Genomic DNA, 15532 nt, shown 5'->3' with positions numbered 1-15532 from the left:
CCTGAGGCATCTCCCGCATTCTGCCGAACTGGCTGAGCCAAGAAAGTGATGAATAGAGAAAGATTCTCAGGAGTTTGGTGTCCCTGGTTCCGGCGGGGCTGCCTTAGCATTTGGAGCTACCCACTATCCCTTGTGGGTGTAGGAGTGGTGGGTTGTTTATTCTTTTTTGCTTAATCTTGTTTGAGTTGGGGTTCTGTCATTTCAACCCCAAAGAGCCACAGTTGTCAATACCAAGATAACACTTGGATAAATAATCCTAAAGGAACCCCCAATTTTAAGCACCCTCATAGTTATAAATCCTTACCTAGTTAAATATCTTCCTTTAAAAGCACTTTATTTCTCATAATTATTGTTTTCACTGCAACTTCTAGTATTGGTTGTGTAGAATGGTACTGATATAGATGTATTCCTATTGACCTTTCAAAGAACCTACAAACTTTTGAGGAATGCTTACATACGTGTACCTACTCTTTACCAGTCAGGAGTAGAAATCTGCAGCATTTATTTCTATGGGCAGTCATGCCTTTCCTTGAGATAGGATTTCAAAACCATGCTATACTTTTCTGTTAAGGAAATAATGCAATAACAAAAGCAGAACGTTTGGGGAGAATTTGTTTCCTAATGAGTATTAGTAGTTTTTTGTATTTGTAAAGAGCTTTGTAATAATTAAGTGGCCTATGCTATTTCAATAGACAGAAGCTTCCTATACTATAAAAATATCCTTAACTATAAAACCACAAGAATAATTATACCATAAAACATACTTTATAATATGGACAGAAAAGATACATTTCCCAACCGACCATAGCCATTTGTCTTAATGGTTCTGGTATCATGACAGGCATATTTATGTGCAAGAAAATACAAATCTATTCTTCATGAACTGCATTCACTGCTTCAAAGATCCAAGTGGGGAGCAGAACATTTGCTCCATCTTAAATCTTCTTGCTAGAATTTGAACATAGTTTTAGAAATGCTTTTTGGCTTCTTGTTTGAATTACTTCTCATGCATAGGCACTAACGGAAAATGGTTCAGAACATAAAAAGATTGCAATTTCCCCGGTGAGCACAAAACATTTTAGACCAGTCAACATCAATCTGAAGCCACACGGACTGGATGACAAATGCAATGTTATTTATATGTTCAGAGCTCTCAGTTACCCATGCCAACAGAAGGTTCTAGTGGCTTGGATAACCTTAAAGAGCCAACATCTCACCTCCCTCCCCCCAAATTTTGGCATTCACTCTGTGACCCACCCACTTGCAGCAAACCTCATTTCCAAGTTAGCGAAATAAAATTTTAGAATTGAATGGGATCTTGGACATTGTTCAGTTCAATCCTTATTTTCCCAGGGAGGAACCTACAGATTTCAGCAACAGAGTGAGAAACAGAACCTAGGTTTTCTGACTTCCAATTTAAAGAGACTTCTACTCTGTTTTCGATTGCCTCTGACAGTGAAGCTGGGAGTCAATAATGGCTTCAAGAAAGAAATTATGTATTTTAAGGATAAAACGGGCAGACGGGAGAGAACCCAAGTAATCAGTGAGGAGAAAATAGAAGTCAGATCAGAGAACTTTGCGTAGATTTTCAGTTGCTAGAAATTAAAAGTGAAATAGCCAACAAGGCAAGTAGCACATGCAAGCCAAGCACATTGTAAGTGAGAGGTACTGAGCGTGTTCTTTGCAAGAGCAAAATAGCGATTTTCATTCTCTACTTCCCTTCAGAGTGTAATCGGGGGTTTAACTCAGATGTTACAGGTATTTTTAAATAGTCACATTCTAAAAAAAAAAAAACCAAAAAAGGAAACTGTCCAACTGCAATTTAAGTATGTATCATGTAATAAACATTGTGATGTTAATATTACATATTCATATGGTCTCTGGCACTGGAATAGCTGGCGTATGTATAATAAAGGACAAAGGCAAAGAACTCAGCTTTATCTCTTTTATCCCTTTTCAAGAGAACTATCTCATGTGTTACCATGTTTGGAATATTTCCTAGCATGGCTGAAAAAGCAAGGAATAAACAGCAATCATTCAGTGTGCCTGATGGCACAAAATAAAGCAGTTATTCACAAACAGAAAACTGGACTTTTGAGCAGATGTTTATTTAAATACAAACATCAACTCCTACTTTTCCTGTTATCTCCAATTATGTGATGCAATATTTTTACCAGAAGAAGCTCTTTTTAAAAACAGCCTTCCAGGGAGTGAATAAACAATACTATATTTGGCTAACAGCTGCTTTTGGAAAATGAGATGTCAGCAAAGCTGAATGTTGTTTAAAGAAAACTAATTATCCAGCTACCTTTGACTTGGATCAGAGTAAATAAAGCACTTCCCTATTTGCACTGAAATGTTTTGTCTAGGAATTAAATATTAGGTATTAGTCAGATATTTCACTTCTTCCATCATTTGCCATGTGGAGCAAATTGCATTTAAGAAGTATCCCTGTGTTTGATTTTGCTGCCAAAACCACGTCAGGTCATCTGGTGCTGCAGAGCCGCTGCTGCTTTGCTGCTTCACCATCCATAGGCTCGTCTGTTTAGTGTAAAGCAGTGTGTTTATGGACACACTGAAACACAGGTGACCTCGTGACACACAGTATGGTGGCCTTTGTGTGAATTTAATTATGCAAATGTCAGTATAAGTGTATGTGTAAGATCACGTATAGAATCTGAAGTAATGGAAATACCACCCGTTTTTGAAAGTTCATTTGAAAGTTGGCAAGCCAAGAGAACTGTAAAACTGGTGTATGCCATTGCCAACTGGCACTTTTGACAGGGAAAACATACCTGCAGACCCTTTGTCAGCATTGTGTCAGCCAGGCTGTGGCTTCCCTGAATTAGAGCTCCTGCAGGTGCCTGTGGTGATGAATATCCTTACTTTTCTTTTTTTTTTTGGCCATGACCTTTGGGCATGTGGGATCCTAGTTTCCCGACCAGGGATCGAACCCGCGCCCCCTGCCTTGGAAGCGCAGAGTCTTAACCCCTGGACCGCCAGGAAAGTCCTGACTCTCCTTATTTTCACATCGATTGTTTTATAATTTGAAATATTTTTACCTTCTGAGGCAATCTCACCTGAGCACTCATTAAATGGGGGTGACAATGCTAGGGCCGAAAAATAGGCTGAAAATTTGGCATTTTGGAATGAACTTCAGATTGGCTCTAATGTCATGAACTTCAGATTGGCTTTTAATGAACTTCAGATTGGCTTTAATTTACTGTTTGTTTGAAGGCCAAACAAACAGTTCCCGTGGCACATTTTAGAGCGAGGACCCTGTGAAATGTTAGTGGTAATCTTGAGAAAATAAAAAGCAGCATGAAAGCAAAAATGTACCATAGTTGTGGATTTTGAGGAAGCATCTCCCATTAACTTCTGTGGAAAAATCAGTATTGAGTTATGCACATTCTTCAAGAATATATCCTCTGTCTAAAATCCGGTATATGATTTTCATATAAACTATTGTTAGGAAACAATTCTGGGACAAGCACGGGTTTAATGATTCTGTAAATGTTTGTTCTTCCAATGAGTATTTATTGAAAACGTTTTATGAGCCAAATAACTAGGTCGTGAGGACAGCATTCAACTCGTCTTGTCTTCGTGGACTTTACAACCCCTTGTTGGGAAGACAGATTATAAGCAAGTAAATAATTGTAATGGGATGTTCCTGCCTCTTTTGACTTCGGCCAGTAAGGTAGCTGTCAGAGCAGTTATCAGAATTCCATACCTGATATGCAGATTTACAAGGAAATGGCTCTAAGAACCTGTCCCACAAGTCTTAGGCCCAGGATAAAGCTACACCATTTCCAGGGCCCAGTGCAAAGTGAAAGTATTAAATTCCAGACAGCAACAACAGAGCTTTAAACCAGGCCGGAGGCCCTTCCAAGTGTGGAGGCCCGTGTGACTGCACAGGTCACATGCCCGTGAAGCTGGCGCTGCTTAGATCCTTTAGCCAAAAAAAAAAAAAAAAAGCAAAGTGAAAAAGCTTAGAGTAGAGAAGAGAGATTTGGGGGAGGGTGATCTTTGGAGAGCTGGGCTACGTTGGGAATGCTATCGTCTAACTAACCCAAGTCTAGTGGCGGGGAGCGGTTCACAGGGACCCTTGAAGAGCTCTGAAACGTGTTTCCTGCCATGGTGAGACACGGAACCAGCGCCAGCCGGAGGGGCCTGAGAAGCTAACACTGAAGACTTACTGGGAGCGTAGCTCCTACCCACGATATCTGCAGGACAGTCAGGAGGATGCCACTGGGATGGGACCAAAACGCATGGCTAGAGCTCGCGGGGTCGAGGGTTGCTTGCCTAATTGGATTGGGCCCAAGGGAGAGAGAGCTGGAAGGGGTTTCTCGGGCCAGTCTGCATTCGCCAAATGGCATCAAGCTCTGCCTCCAATCAAAGATAATGGAGTCTCTTCCTGCCATTTAGAAAAACCACTCAGACTCACACTTCTCCAGGCCCCTTTGTAAACTTAAGGTAACTATCAATAGCAATATACAGCGGCCCCGTGCACCCGTTACCCAGTGTCATTATTATTACATTTGAAACCCACAGCATATCTCTTTCTGTCCACATCTCCCTTTCTTTTTCAAAAAGATGTATTTCCTTACACTTTTTCAACTTTTCTTTATACTTTTACAACATATCTGTCTATCTTCATCATCATCATCATATTGCATGCTTTTATGCTTTATATAAATATTAAAGATTCTGACATTTATTTATTTTGTTTGGCTTTGTGAGATTCATCCATGTTGATAAATGTAGCTATAGTTCATTTGCTTTTACTACAGCATTCCATTGTATGATTCTAATTTATTTGTCTCTTCTTCTATTAATAGACACTTGTTTCTCCTGTTTTGCTGTTATGAACAGTGCTGCTATAAGTTTTATTATATATGTCTCCATCTGCTCGTGTACAAGGGCTTTTTTTTGTGGGGTGTGCAGACCCATTCCGTGTCCTTCCCCTGCTCTGTTCTGTATCTCAGGGACCTGACCAATGGGAGGTGCTGGCAGGAGAGAGAAGAGAAGTCAGAGTGTGTATCTGCCTCTTGCTCAGATGATGTCGCTTCTGCACCTCCGGCTCCCATCCCACAGGTCCACCCTGGTTCTAGCTTCTGCCCAGAGACCCCAACTAACTCCTGGTCTTCTGTAGCCTCAGTCTTTTGTCTCAGTAGACTGAGATGGGAGTGAGTTCCTGAAATGGCTGGTCCCTGGTCGCCTCACTGTTTGCTGTTTGACTTCTCAGCTCTTTCAATCCACAGGTCACCAATTCCTTTGATTAAATTCCTTCTGTTTCAAGACCTGAAATGGATTTTCTTTTCCAGTTACATCCTAATATATAGGTTGTGCATATCTTCAACTCCAAATTGCTGTCCAAAGTGGGTACACCTACTTATGCTTCTAGCAACAGTGTATGTGTTCCCATTGTTTTAATAACCAATATTAAGAATTGTCAGGGCTTCCCTGGTGACACAGTGGTTAAGAATCCACCTGCCAATGCAGGGGGACACAGGTTGGAGCCCTGGTCCGGGAAGATCCCACATGTCACAGAGCAACTAAGCCCGTGCGCCATAACTACTGAAGCCTGCGCTCTAGAGCTCGTGAGCCACAACTACTGAGCCCGTGTGCCACAACTACAGAAGCCTGCGTGCCTGGAGCCCATGCTCTGAAACAGGAGAAGCCACCGGCGATGAGAAGCCTGCGCACCGCTACGAAGAGTAGCCCCTGCTCACTGCAACTAGAGAAAGTCCACGCGCAGCAACGAAGACCCAACACAGCCATAAATAAATAAATAAATAAAAAAGATTGTCAGACTTTTACAATTTTGCTAATCTAATTAGTCCGAAACAATATTTCACTGAAGTTTTAGTTTTCTTTCCTTGAGACTGAGGGTCTTTCTGTATATTATTGACCGTCCAGGTTTTCCTTTGGTAAATTGCTTGCTTGCCTTTTAGAAATAAAACTGTCTTTATTTGCATACAACGTGATCATCAACATAGATAATCCTATGGAATCTACAAAAAAAGCTAGAACTAATAAATGAGTTTTACAAGACTACAGAATATAATATCAGTATGAAAAATATATTGCGTTTCTGCATACTAGCAACCATTTTTCAGAAAAATTTGTTGGTTCCTTAAAAAGGGAAATATACCACAAAGTATGACCGAGCCATTCCACCTCTAACTACCTAAGAGGTATAAAATTGTTTGCCTTTTTTTTTTTTTTTCCTGCAAAAAAGCTTTATTGTTTCCACTTGGTCCAAGGCTTGGGCGAGGGCTCCAGGGTGGTTAAAAAGCTGCCTACTGGCTGCAGAGAAGGGCTTCAGGCAGAAGCCCTAACACCGGCGGGCTCCTCAGAGGTCGCTGGGCTTTGGTCGGCTCCTACTGGTACTTGAGGGTGAGCCTTTCGAAGAGATAATCGCCCAGCCCAGCCTGCGGTGGTTGGTCAGGTGGTCGCCCATGTTCTTGATGAGTTTCACCTGCTCGTCTAGGACGCGGGCTCTCCTGGAAGTCACACGGGTGGGAGTCTGCGTCGGCACAAGCCAGGGCATGCAGGTCCAAAATGGCCTGGCTCAGGTTCTTCTCCACGAGCATGGCGGCTTCCATAGCGTCCTGGGTTTTACCCCACTCATCTTGGGGCTCCTTCTGCGCGTCTGGAAGAGGGCGCAGCCACTGCGCTGGTTTTGCATTTTCAAGAGACACTGGGAGCCTTCCCGCTTCTCGTTGGCCGATTTGCGGAAAAAGTGGCCCATGTCTTCCAGAGCCACATCCTTGTGGTGGAAATAGAAGCCCTGAGAGAGGTAGGTGTAGGAGGTCCGCAGATGCAGGTTGACCAGGCGGTGGACAATGGCCTCCACCTCGGTGGAATCATTCTGACCAATCTGGGAGCTCACGGTTGGTTGGTAATAAGGAGTTAAGCTCAAAAAAGGGTGTTGGCTGGTCCCGAGGCCGAGGATCCTGAACTGCTGATTCTGAGGGTTGCGACTGGGAAAAACGTTGGAGGGTGGTCGGAGGCTGGGGCGAGGGGCATCCCTGGGTCTGTGGCCTCCAAACGCCGTTGCAGCAAGAGAGATCCATGGGACCACGGAGCGTACTGCTTGTTTGCCTGTTTTTTGATTGTTTAGTTCTTACTGATTTATAGGAGTTACTTATGTTCTACATACTAATTCTTTGTTGGTTATACGTGTGGTAAATACCTTCTCCCATTCCTTGTCTTGTCTTGCCATTTTTTTCAATAGTGTGTTCTCATGGACAGACGTTTCTAATTTTAATGTAGTTTTCACAAAGTTTTAATGTTTCCCTGAGTTTCACGGAACATTGCTGATCAGATGAGGGCCACCAGATGTGACCAGCCTACCTGTATTGACAAAATTCTGCAACCCACATCCCCTCGACAGAGCATGTGTAGAAGGCAGCTTGCAGTTGGCTAGTCCGGAACCCTATGTCAGCATTTCCCGTTAGAGTAAACGGACTCCCGAGAGGAAGTCTAAGGCTCTATTTGCTGCAGATCCTTCCTACCTGGGAGCATGGAGGGGGCCTGGCCTCACTGGGGGCACCTCCCAGGCTTTTCTAGCCCAACTGTATCTCACACTCAGCTGAACGCAAGCCTATAATGGGAACGTGTTTTTGTTTGTGTTTTTTTTTAAATTTGTACTGAGCCTGGCTTGGAAAGTGTATTGAACAGGGTGAGTCCCTGAGACATAGCCAGCTATGTTCAATGTGACCAACTGGCAACCAAGAGCCATGCTGGGTTGGAGCAGAGAACATAGGCAGTGTGCAGCTGGGGCCTCGCGCTGCCACAGGAAGCAGATAAATCTTAAGCACGACTACACAGCAGGCTGAGGAGAGGGGGCCCTGGACCAGCCTGGCGCCTGCACGCAGCTCAGGCCCGCACATCCGTCTCTCCACTGGTGACGGCAGCCTGTAGCACAGACCCACTATGAGGCCTGACTGCCCAGAACAAAGGTCAGGAGCTCTTATAACACGTGCATTTTAGGCTAGTTGTTACTTGCACATGATATTTTAAAAATTCAAACAGTGTAACGAAAAGTACACAAAGTCCTGCTTCTTTCTTGTTCTCATCTTCTGGGTTCCCACCTCTCATTCCCCCCCTGATATTTTCTTTATGCAAGTAAATATGAATGTATATTGTTATACCTCTCTGTTTTTACCCCAAAATAGCACATACAGACAGATTTTTTTTAAAGCACAGATCTAGGAAATATTTGATGAAGAATTTTAAAATCAGGTTTTATTTAATTAGATCTTTCCTATGAATGAACTGTGTCACTTTGATAATTTTTTCCTTATCTTTTTTTTTGGGGGGGGGTGGGGCTGATCTGCACGGCTTGTGGGATCTTAGTTCCCTGACCAGGGATTGAACCCGGGCCCCCTGCAGTGGAAGCGTGGTGTCATAACCACTGGACTGCCAGGGAATTCCCTCCTTATGGTTTGTAAATTTTCTTACAAAAGTCTGTGGTCACCCACCAGTCCAAGACAGATGTAAGTCAGGTATAAAAGGGTGATTTTTTTTCTTTTTAAATACTTCAGAATCAGAAAAAAAGTTGTGTGATGTGTTTATTAAAGAAAATTTGGAAAATAGAGAAAAGCACAAAGAAGAAAAAATTTAAGAGTAATTCTACTAGCAGAAATATTCCAGTGATAACCATTATGGTGTTTAGGATACAATATTTTATAATGGGTATATTGCATGTCCCAATAAAACACATATACGATTAACATATATATTTTTAAAAATTTTATTTATTTATTTATTTATGGCTGTGTTGGGTCTTCGTTTCTGTGCGAGGCCTTTCTCTAATTGCGGCAAGTGGGGGCCACTCTTCATCGCGGTGCGCGGGCCTCTCACTATCGTGGCCTCTCTTGTTGCGGAGCACAGGCTCCAGACGCGCAGGCTCAGTAGTTGTGGCTCACGGGCCTAGTTGCTCCGCGGCATGTGGGATCTTCCCAGACCAGGGCTCTAACCCGCGTCCCCTGCATTGGCAGGCAGACTCTCAACCACTGCACCACCAGGTAAGCCCCAATTAACATATATTTTAAACTGTAAAATGGAAAAACATGAATCCATGCTTGTTTATTTACCATAAAATCACAAGCATTCGATATTTCCAATTCATTGGTGACAATAATGTGATGTGTTGATGTATGCATTAGCTTGCTCTCTCTATATATATATGTATATTTAAATTTTTTTCTATGTGTATATATATATTCTCCGTATGTGTTATTTTTAAAAGGAGTCTTAAATAGAGGCACATTGATTTTTTTGCCTAGTGTAAAGAATTGCATCACCTCTCTATTCAGTTCAAGGCGTTTCAACATGTATTTATTCTCTAATTATAGTAGTAATTCCTTACATTTGTATACAGTACCACAGTTTGCAAAAGTCTTCTTTCCTCTTTTGAACAGCCCGTTGAGTGAGGTAATACTATTCTTATTGGCTGGATAAAGAAACTGAGGATCACAGAGGTTAAGAGTCTTGTCTAAGGCCATCTAGCTAGTTGGGTAGAAGACTTGTAGGTTTGGATTCCAAGTCTAGTTCTCATTCCACCAGACCGTGGTGGGGACAGAAGAAAGAAGAAACACCTATGTTCCCAGACCTGTTTAGGTTTACAATGTAGTTGATGAGATGAGTCACAAAACCATTAGACACCCAGAGAAGAAAACACTTGGCCTAACAGAGGCAAATATGATCACCCTCATCAGGCCCTCTGCGTCATCCTTCATTTAGCCAGTTTCCATCACTCCTCACTGTTGCCTTACTTGGTCTTCTTCTGGCCTCTGTGGTACCCACTTAGACCTCAAAGGCCTTTGAAGAAAAGCTCCTGATGAGAAATTGGAAAGAACTTTAGCTGATTTCTGGTCCTGGGAATTCCAGACTGTAGGCCAGGCAGAAGATGTGCATTCCTCCAGCAATGGAGAATTTTCATTGACAAGTGAGAATTACGCCTTAATTACGCCTTGTGTTTCTCCTGTAGCTTAAAAATGTTTGTCATGCATTCGTTCGACTGTTCAGTCATTTACTCGATCATGTTTGAATTCAACAAGCATCACTGAGGACCCAGCGTGTCCTCGGTGGCCTAGGGCACCCTGCTAGCCCTAGAAATGAAACATGAGTTAGCCCCTTAAGGAGTTCCATTTCCACATGACTCTTGGTTACTTGGGCAACAGACTTGAGTGCAGCATTATTAGATAACACATGATCTACACAACTGGAGTACAGCTCTGTAAAAGTATCGCTTAGCTAGAGCACAGGCCAAGAGTTGTTTTTCATCTCTCTTTCATACCGTAGTCACTCCTGTGAAGATAAGGGCTCTGTTCCAGGACCAAGATTGAAGGTGGTGGAGTCTAACATGTACAAGACAACCCACATAGGGTGCAAAAAGAAAATATTTTGATGTATCCTTGTAACATTTCTTTTATTGGGAATATGTTTTCCATGATGTATAATATGTTAGTGTTACATGCAGTAGTGCACATATATACTTTCTGAATCCATAACTACACATGTGTCATGTGCTCAACAGTGTTTTATCGATGGGGCGGGCAATCAAGAATTTGGGTTTCCCTGCTCTACAGCCACAGCTACACTGCCTCTCCTTTCTCAACAGTATATAAAACTCTGCTGAAAGGCTCATTTGGGAAGCTTTCCAAAGTCACTGGGTTCAGATTTGGCCTGATGGCTGAGGAGAGACTATACAAAGTTTCTAGAGCAGTAAAGTTTGAGTGAGGTCCTACAGTCTGTGCCAAATCTTCTCTTTTACACAGACAGAGGAAGGATAGATTTCTTCTTAGCTCAGTAATCCCTTCCTTCCTGCCAGGATCCTGAATTTTAAGAGCATACTTTTTCCCCTCATACTCGGAGAATTTGTTTTATGTTTATTCGATGTTGGAGCTCTTCTGCAGAGTGACTTTTCACCTATTTTCCCAAGTAAGCACCGTGCTTTATCAACCGCCTTCACTCCTTGCCCCTCATCTGGAGTTGGAAGGGAATCGGTTGGGGTCCGAGTTCCCCTCTCTTCTATTGCCAGACATTTACATTTGGCAATAGATGCCAAGCAAGCATCATCTATCATTATCATTCTATCTCTGGAATGGAATTCTAGAGCATTCTACCAACTTCACCAATGAGTTCTACTCATTTACCCAGTGTCTGGGCATCGAACACTCTTTGCCTACTTTCTTGCCCAGAAATCCTTTCTGCTGTACCATAGTGGATTTCCGGGCTGAGGATTATTTTTCACTTTCATCTAAGTGTTCTATTTTCTTCTTCCTCCACTCCACCTCCGCTCTCGCTTCAGTGATATCGTGGAAATCATTACAGCTTCTGAAAAATATAGGCTGTGTTTCACTAAAAGAATTACTAGTCTATGATATTTCAAAAAGTACTTAGGTGGGGAATGTGGATTGTGATTATTTAAATTGCAGAAAGGTCTTAAAAGATTCTTTTTTATTTTCTTGACATATGATCAGTTTGGTAAAAATTTCAATTTTGATCAGCTGTTCCAGAGACCCATCTGTTGTGTAATGTGAATTTTACTTGAAGTATCCCTTTCTTCCAGTTCAGGCCTTTGCTAAAGTCCTTGCATGGAGTCTGTGTTTTGAGATGAAATTTGGAAAAATTGCTCATCCACGTTAGAGGTAAGCCAGATGATCCCTGCAAACACCCCCACCTGGTTTCAGACAAGAATTCTGAGCTTATCAACTCCCAGGGCCACCTGGGGGCAAAGGCAGTCTGGCAAAATCGTTTTGAGCAAGCCATTTTGTGGGATCTTTTCTTCCAAAGCAAATGAGGGATTCCTGTCCTTGATGCTAAAGCGTAATGACATATTCATGACATCTATAATTAGATAGGGAAGGCTCACTGCCTATAGTGTAAAATGGCACAAACACAAGAGAAGTTTATTTTATTTTTTTTGGCTACGCTGCGTGGCTTGTGGGATCTTAGTTCCCCAACCAGGGATTGAACTTGTGCCCCCTGCAGTGGAGGCATCAAGTCCTAACCACTGGACCACCAGGGAATTCCCAAGAAGTGTATTGCTCTGATGAGAGCACTGGGTAATGAAAAGGATGACAGGATGACTCTCCTATAGGCAGCCATTCAGGGACCCAGACGGGCGATGCTCTAGCATCTTCATCCCATGACTTCCAGAATCGCCCTAGCAGGCATCTCCGTACCAGCCATCCAGAAGGTAGATAAAAACATGGAGCAATGTGCCTGGCCAGGTGTGGACACGGCACACCTCACTTGTCACATTCCATCAGCTAAGACACGGTCACATGGCCATGCCTAACTGCAAGCCAGGATGGGAAATGAGGGCTAGTTGGGCGTTGAAGAAGGAAAGGAGAATGTGGGTACCCATCTCTGCCACCACATCCTTACCCTTTGGCTCGTGGAAACATTTATTCCAAAGTCCCCCTTTATCAACCAGTGAGAATCAATTGTGTATTCAGAGGTAGCTCAGGGATCCCTTTCCTAGGCAGGCCAGGTACCTTATCATTTTATAGAGGATGACAAACCCGTTCTAAATGGCACACAGTGGATTTGAGTGTCTCACCAAAGGATTTCAGATGATCAGCAAATCTCTACGGGAACAAGCAGGGGTGACCTCTCCGGAACTGTACACACGAGTGTGGCATATCTACCTTCTCATTGGAGGCTATGATCTAGTGTTCCCAGGTGTCTGGAAAGCTGATATACACGGCCTTTTCACTTGATCAGGGGAAACTCTGGTCTTATCTTTGCAAATAAAAATAATTCTTCTGCTGAAATTGCCTACTTGTTATCTGGAAAGACAGCAGGAATTCTTTATCAAGAAAGGCCCTGGCAACCGGCCTCAAACCTGGGCAATGGAAATAGATGGTCTGGGCAAATGCCAGAGCATCAGCTGAGTTTCCATTTCAGTGCAACTTAAGCCTGAGTGATAAAGGCAGCCTGTTCTGTGAACCTTATATTACATAACCCTCATGTGATTCAGGGCTGCTATTTATAATTTTCCATTGTGTGGAAATGGAGCGAGTTACAGGGATGCAGCTTCCTTCTTCTCCAGCGTCCCAGAAGGAGATCAAAATGACTCTGCATTTATGACCTAGCCTAGGGCTTTCAAAACTGCTCTTGCTTTATTGTCAAAAACAATTTTGGCTCCTACCTTACCCTGAAGTTCGTTCGTTCATTCGTTCTTTCCTTCCTTCCTTCTTTCATTCATTCATCATCCATTCATTCATTCATTTAACAAATATTTAGTGAGTGTCTACAAGGCACGGGGGGTGCAAAGTTGAATAAAACACACATGGAGTGGAGGAAGGGGTTGGAAACACTGATTCCTAGATCCCATCCCAGACCAATGAAAACAAAGTATCTGGGGGTGAGTTCTGGTGGGTATGTTTTAAAATCTCTCCAAGAGAGTCCAATGTGCAGCTCGGATTGAGAACCACTAGAATTTGTAGACATTGAAGCCAGAGGAATGTATTAGGTTTAATATGTCAAGGAGGAGCACTAGAAAGAGAACCAAATAAAGAAGACGTTAAAGAACAGTGCAGAGGGCTTCCCTGGTGGCGCAGTGGTTGAGAATCTGCCTGCCAATGCAGGGGACACGGGTTCGAGCCCTGGTCCGGGAAGATCCCACATGCCGCGGAGCAGCTAAGCCTGTGCACCACAACTACTGAGCCTGCGCTCTACAGCCTGCAAGCCACAACTACTGAGCCCACGTGCCACAACGACTGAAGCCCGTGCGCCTAGAGCCCATGCTCCGCAACAAGAGAAGCCACCACATTGAGAAGCCCACGCACTGCAACGAAGACCCAACACAGCCAAAAATAAATTTAAAAAAAAAAAAAAAGAACAGTGCAGAGAGAATTGAAAGTTGCTTGATACAGATAAAGAGAAATAACTTTCGCATCCAGTCCATCTGTGGTGGAACTTCAGCCTTTCTCCTTCTTAGCTTGTGTGATGCTGGGCAAGCATTTAACCCTCTGAGCCTCAGCTCCCGCGTTTTTATTTTTTATTTAATTATTTACTTTTCAATTTTAATTTTTTATTTTTGCCTGCGTTGGGTCTCTGCTGCTGCCTGTGGGCTTTCTCTAGTTGTGGCGAGTGGGGGCTACTCTTCGTTGCGGTGCAACGGGCTTCTCATCGTGGTGGCTTCTCTTGTTGCGGAGCACAGGCTCTAGGTGCACGGGCTTCAGTAGTTGTGGCATGCGGGCTCAGTAGTTGTGGTTTGTGGGCTCTAGAGCGCAGGCTCAGTAGTTGTGGCGCACGGGCTTAGCTGCTTAGTTGCTCTGCAGCATGTGGGATCTTCTCGGACCAGGGCTCAAACCCGTGTCCCCTGCATTGGCAGGCAGATTCTTAACCACTGCTCTACCAGGGAAGTCCAGCTTCCGTGTTTTTAAAATGAGGATAATAATAATCTTCACATCCTAGGACGGCCGTGAGCACTGAATCAAAATGCCTGGCGTGCAACAAATCTCAGTTATTTTTGTTATTATTTGGAATTCGGGAGGAAAGGTCAAGCATAAAAAGTTGGGTAAAGATCTGAGCATGGATCCCAAGCGATTCTCTCTTGCTGCCGAAACTGGGTGAGGGCCACCATGTATCTGTGAGTATTCTGAGACCTACACATGCACCCCATATGGTGTATCTTCCTTGGGGAAAAATAAATCATTATTTTTATCTTAAAACGAATGTAAATATGTTGTTGACGAGAATGTCAGATTTGTATCAATTAATTACGAAAAAAGTGTCCACGTGGTTTGAAAAGACCCCCCCCCCCCCCATTCTGGGGAGGACACGGTAGGGAGTGCTCGGGCCTCCCTGAGGGTACCGTTCACGCCTCTGCTATTAGTCGTCCCTGACCTTCGGGCGGAGAGCATAGCCCTGAGCATCACGAAGGTCTCAGCGTGTTGAGTGAGTCGAGACACGTTCAGAGGTCATTCTTTCTGGCTATTTAACTAAACACGGTTAGCACTTCTTCACGTGAGAGATGATGTAAACATCAGCAGACATGTGTATTCAGTGCATTCCTTTTTGATTTGTAACACAAGAGGATAGCACAGTCTGTGCACTTTTAAGCCCTGAATTTTACCTTAAGAATATCTCATGGAGATGATCTATATCCACCCATAAAGAATGTCATCCTTTTCTTCTTTTATAGCTGCATGGTAGCCTTTTAGGTGGGTGTATTATAACTTACTTAACCAATATTCGGTTGATGTTTTCAGCTTTTTGCTGTTTAAACATTGCTGCAACGAATGACTGTGTACCTAAGTCATTTTGCATACGGGAGCATCTTTTGTTCTATAAATTCCTGGGAGCGGAATGGCTGTGTCAAAGGATATGGGCATTCACAGACTGCCCTTCACAGGGGCTGTTCTAATTTCCACTTCTGCCAGCAGTGTAGGAACAGGCCTCTTTCCTCACAGCCTCACCAGCACAGTCTCCTACCAAAGTCTCATGTCTGCCAACGGGCCGGGTGCAAAACGACCTTCCCTGATAGTTGTAAAGTACATGTCTC

The 15532-nt window shown here is 43.3% G+C and overlaps 1 pseudogene; it reads right to left on the bottom strand.

Moving 5' to 3' along the window:
- Positions 1-6324: 6324 nt before the first annotated feature.
- Positions 6325-15258, bottom strand: LOC137767657 (ferritin light chain pseudogene; annotated as a pseudogene).
- Between the last annotated feature and the right edge of the window lie 274 nt (positions 15259-15532).

Source organism: Eschrichtius robustus, chromosome 7 (assembly GCF_028021215.1).
Source record: "Eschrichtius robustus isolate mEscRob2 chromosome 7, mEscRob2.pri, whole genome shotgun sequence".
In the NCBI taxonomy this organism is placed as follows: Eukaryota; Metazoa; Chordata; class Mammalia; order Artiodactyla; family Eschrichtiidae; genus Eschrichtius; species Eschrichtius robustus.
The sequence above is the reverse complement of the archived record's forward strand: the minus strand, read 5'-3'. Positions and strand labels throughout refer to the sequence as shown.